The sequence below is a fragment of the Condylura cristata genome, unplaced genomic scaffold (assembly GCF_000260355.1).
Source record: "Condylura cristata isolate star-nosed mole 26May11 unplaced genomic scaffold, ConCri1.0 scaffold00014, whole genome shotgun sequence".
Lineage (NCBI taxonomy): Eukaryota > Metazoa > Chordata > Mammalia > Eulipotyphla > Talpidae > Condylura > Condylura cristata.
This window is the reverse complement of record NW_004567115.1, coordinates 9,575,756-9,581,068: the sequence shown is the minus strand read 5'-3', so window position 1 is coordinate 9,581,068 and position 5,313 is coordinate 9,575,756. Positions and strand designations below refer to the sequence as shown.

Below are 5,313 nucleotides of genomic sequence, written 5' to 3'. Positions count from 1 at the left end.
AAAAAATGTGTAAAATGATGTAAAAATAAACTTTGTAATAAAAAAAATAATAATAATAAAATAAAAATAAATAAAAATAAATAGAGTATTAATTGATTTATAAGACACTTAAACCAGGATATATGGTTGTAGTTAACATCGATGTTTTGGAAATGACTGCTGCTACCTACATTTTATCTAGTACATTTTACCTTAATAAATGAGTTAAGAGTTCAAATACTTTACCATCTCCTTTTCACTCATCATTTCTAGCTTACTTTCATTTTCATTGTAGCTTCAAGACTAGAAATTACCTCCTAAGTGCCAAAATTCAATAAAGTCACTTCTTAATTTCAATTAACCTCTGTAAAAAACTTTCAACACTACTGCCCAACCCCCTTCATGAAAGTCTGTTAACTCTGTGGTAAACGTAATTTTAGGCACCTCTCTGGTTAAGGTGTTAAGGGGGTTAAGTCTTAGTACTAGGAAGCTATCAGCAGCCACTGCAACACAAGTTCCATCCCTGGCCAGAGAGCTAATACACGTGGCACAGCAGACCTCTGCTGCCTCACCACTGCTCTCCTCAGCAATATATGTCAGCCATTCGGCCCCGTTCTGCTCCACGTGCAATCCCTAGTGAATCCTCTCTCTCTAACACACACACCCCACACTTCTGCTCTAGACCCCAGCTCTTGCATGTATAATAAATGTTAAAAAAAAAAAAAAGCATAATTCTAAGTATCACACTAGCTGATAACACGGCCTTGTATTTCCTTCCCCATTTCTACCCCTGATAGAATAACTAAAGATTTAGAACCCACTCAACATTCACATTGCCCCTTTATATTTAACTTTCGAAAAATAATGTTAAGTAATTGAAGATAAAATATGGGATACTTACCTCAAAATGATAGCCCCCATCTCATTCTTTTAGGAAAACAGGCACCATCACTGATTTTTTAAAAGTAACGTTTTCATGGAAGAATTTTTTCACATTAGAAGATACACTAAAAAGAATCAAGATAAAAGGTATTAATACCTAAATGTGCTAAATGTTAAATAAAGTATAGCAGATAAATTATTAATATATTACTATGACTCTTAATTGCTTATAACTTTTTTTTTTTTTTTTTAGATTTATTTGTGCCTACAGAACTGAGGTACAGGCCAGAGGCCCAGGGGTGGCGAGAGGCTCCACCAGAGACAGAGTGGGGAGCAGAACAGGCAGATGGACAAAGCACACTGCTGAGGGGAGCAGCAGGCTGGTCAGGAAAGGTCTGCCGTGCCATGTGGTCACCTCCAGGGCAGGCGGGAATCGAACTCATGAGGAAGTGGCTTTAGCTTCTCAGTGCTGTGCTCTAACCCGCTGCGCCACCAGGGAGGGCCATAACTATTTTTTTAATATAGGGAAATACAGAAAACATATGAACCACAATATTAAATTATAGAATATTAGAGATGAAAGGAACTTAAGGGGATGACCTGTGTGATTATATAAATTCTCTTGTTCAGGTTGCTTCCTCTTTATTTCATATTCTTTCCCATAATACTCTGGGTTCCTACTTTTCAATGTATTTACTTACATCACAAGCTGCTAACTATGTGTAACTTTTTCATTCCCCCTTAGTATCTGACACACACAAAATATACAGAAAGCAATACCTAAACAAGCATAAAATACTATAAATCACTACCCATAGACCAATAACATTCTATCTACCTATGCAATCCTCTCTTTCTGATCTTGATCCTGAAAACTAATTATTATATTACTTAAAAAAATAAACCTGTCACATAAACATATATCCCTAAATAATATTTTGCTTAGTTTCACATCCCTCATTCCTTCCTTCCCTGCTCCTTTTTCTTTTTCAGCTTGACAAGTTAATGTTCTATGAGTCTCTAGAGACTTGTATTTTTTTCACTCAAAATATTTTTCTAAGCTTTATCCATGCTACATTTTTGTTGCTGTCTAATATTTCACTAGATAAACATGCTACAATGTATTATTCACTCTAAACATTTGGATGGTTTACATGTTTTCCTTCTCATCAACAATATTACAACACATTCTTCATAAGAACAAGAATTGAGGTGACCCACATGGTGTAGCAGACCTCTCCTGATCAGCCCGTATTTCAGTACATCTGCCTGTTCTGCTCCCTACTCAGCAGTGTATTTCAGTACATCTGCCTGTTCTGCTCCCTACTCTGTCTCTGCTGAATCCTCTCACCCCCTGCACCTCTGACCTGTACCCCAGTCCTTATATGCATAAATAAATAAATCTTTTTTTAATACCAAATTATCCCCAACAGTATCACTTTCCCAACTCACTAGCAGTATATAAATTAATAATACACACCTCTCCGATACTTCATAAAGTCAGGTTTCTTTATTTGTAGCAACATAAGACATCTAAACTATTACCTCACTATGAATTTAGTTTGCATTCATTTCATCATCTTGAAGATCTAATAAAGTTGAAGACCTTTTCACATGTTTATTAATTATCTATATTCCTTTCTACATCCATTTGCTCAGCTTAAGGCCCTTTTAATTGGGTTATCTTTTTCTTATTTTGTAATAAACTATATATTCAGGACAGGACAGACTATATAATTTACAAGGACCTGTACAAAATTAAAAACCAGGTAAACTTATTCAAAAATTAAGAATTTTGGTGCAAGGGGTTAAATCTTAGCACTATGATGCAACTGTAGTCACAGACAGGGAGCCAACCCACATGGCATAGCAGACCTCTCCTTTCTACCCACTGCTCACCTCAGCAGTGTATATCAATCAATTAGTCTGTTCTGTTGCCACTCTTTCTGGTGAATCCTCTCACCCCTCACACTTCTGCCTAAATGCCAGCTCTTGTATGCATAAATAAATAGGTATTTTTTTTAAAAATTAAGAATTTCAAGACAGTGATAGCTTAGCATTAAAACAAGGGTAGGGTTCAATGTGATAGCACAGATTGTACATTCATGACAACAGCCCTATTCAGAACCTAATTCTCTAATATATAAATCATATTAATTTATTTTCCAAACTTGTAGTTTCATTTTCATTTCTTTGCCTTTTTATCTTTATCACCTTTTTCTTTATGGTGTCAAGATAAACATTAATTTTAACTACTTATTTAGTTGACTTTTCTGTCTTATAGAGAAAATCCTAGTGTTCACATCAAGTTTTCTGGCTTTATGTTTCCATTTGAGCCCTAAATCAAGGATGTTTTCCAAAGATCATGGAGTTCTTAGCCTCCTCTCAGTTATTATGTCCCATTCTTCCTTAATAACATTTTACAGTTTACTTAAAGAATGAAGTATCCTGGCCCTCCCTGGTGGCACAATGGGTTAAAGTGCAGCACTGCAGAAGAGGGCTCACCTCAGCAGTGTACTTTGTCAATCTGCCAGTTCTGCTACCCATGGTTTCTGGTGAATCCTTCCTGTACCCCAGTTCTGTATATATAAATAAATCTATCTTAAAAATAAAAATGAAGTATCCTAATCAACACCATTTAAATCACTTCTTGGCAAGATTATGCAAATTAGAGTCAGTGTTGCAAAACAAATTTGAATTATTTGCACTTGTCAGTAATATTCTAAGTTAGAAATTTTAGGTTTTTAAAGACGTATTTATTAATGAATACAAGAAGTGGGGTACAGGCCAGAAGTGAGGGAGGGTGAGAGGACTCACCAGAGACAGTGGGGAACAGAACAGGCAGAGGATTAAAATACACTGCTGAGGAGAGCAGCAGGCAGGACAGCAGAGGTCTGTCTTGCCATGTGGGTCAGCTCCCTGGCTGGGGATTCAACTCATGCTGCCGTGGTTGCCGATACTTTCACAGTACTGCACTGTAACTCACTGCACTACCAGGGAGGACCCCTAAATTAGAAATTTTCATAACAAATTTCAAGTATCTGGCTAGAACACTATACATATAAATGGAGAAAAGGTTGAAACATCTTCAAATTTCATGAAATTAGTGGGAATCAAATGATAGCATAATTGTATTAAAGTTAAAACTTTTTCATTTTGTAGCCAAAATAAAATTTGGCTAGGAAGGAAGTTATGTAATTCTAATGTTGGTATCCTTGTTTTTGAAATAAGGTCAATTAAGTCTTTTCAAAAGAAAGGAATATTATTAAACAGATTTTAGAATGATGCCAAAATATGTCAGTCAGCTTACCTTCCAAACTAAGGGAACTAGTAACTCAAAAATAACCAGTTTGCTGGTGCTGGATGTTAATAATTGAGAGGCCATATATATATGAAAATTCTCTATATCCCCTACTAAATTTTACTCTGAATCTAAAATTGCACCAAAAAATAATGCCTATTTATTTAAAAGGGAAAAAGAGGCCCTCCCTGGTGGCACAACAGCTTAGAACACAGTATTGCAACTAGCCACAGCTGCTTCAGTGTACCCCAAGGTGACCCACATTACACAGCAGACCTCTCTTGTCTCGCCTGCTGCTCCCCTCAGCAGTGTACTTTGTCATTGTGTCTGTTCTGCTCCCCACTCTGTCTCTGGTGAATCCTCTCGTGGCCCCTGTACCCCAGTTCTGTATGCATAAATAAATCAATCTTTAAAAATAAAAGGGGGGGCTCTCCTTGGTGGCACAATGGGTTAAAACACCAATCTATGAAGCTCTCAGAAGCCACTGTAGCCCCAATCAAGGAGCTGACCAACATGGCGTGGCAGACCTCTCCTGACCTGCCTGCAGTTCCCTCAGCAGTATAGATCTGCCTGTTCTGTTCCCCACTCTGTCTCTGGTGAACCCTCTCACCCACCATACCTCTGGCCTGTACTCCAGTTCTGTAAGCATAAATAAATAAATCTTTTTTTAAAAAAAGGGGGAGAAAAAAGAAAAGGAAATTTGTCGAGTACAGAAAAAAACCAATTGACATAATATAGGGTAATAATTAAATATAATATGTATTAGGCTTGTAAAGTTAACAAAATTACTCTGATGTTGTCTTCAAACACAGAATTAAATAATTTTTTGTAAAGTTCCTAATGCTTTAAGTGAAAACTATTACTAATCACACACATGAAGAGCCAATCACATGTACAACTTTAATGTAATAAGGGAAAACAGAATTTACTAGATTATCATCATCATCACTTACTAGGTCTAGATCATCATCATCATAGACCTATAGGGCCTCAATTATTCAATATGTAAGTTAATAAGAAATAGGTTCTTATGGCCCACCTTGATGGCGCAGCGGGTTAAAGCATAGCACTGAGAAGCTTAAGCCACTTGCGCATGAGTTCGATTCCCGCTTGCCCCGAGGAGATCCACATTGCGTAGCAGACCTCTCCTG

At 36.9% G+C, this 5,313-nt stretch overlaps 1 protein-coding gene across 1 annotated transcript in view; it reads right to left on the bottom strand.

The window, feature by feature from the left end:
- The window catches only part of PIK3CB (phosphatidylinositol-4,5-bisphosphate 3-kinase, catalytic subunit beta), a 123,745-nt gene that overhangs the window by 102,907 nt on the left and 15,525 nt on the right, over positions 1-5,313 (bottom strand). The window contains exon 2 of the mRNA XM_012724769.1: positions 881-986. The gene's annotated coding sequence lies outside the window, so the exon portion shown is untranslated. The remainder of the gene's footprint in view (positions 1-880; positions 987-5,313) is intronic.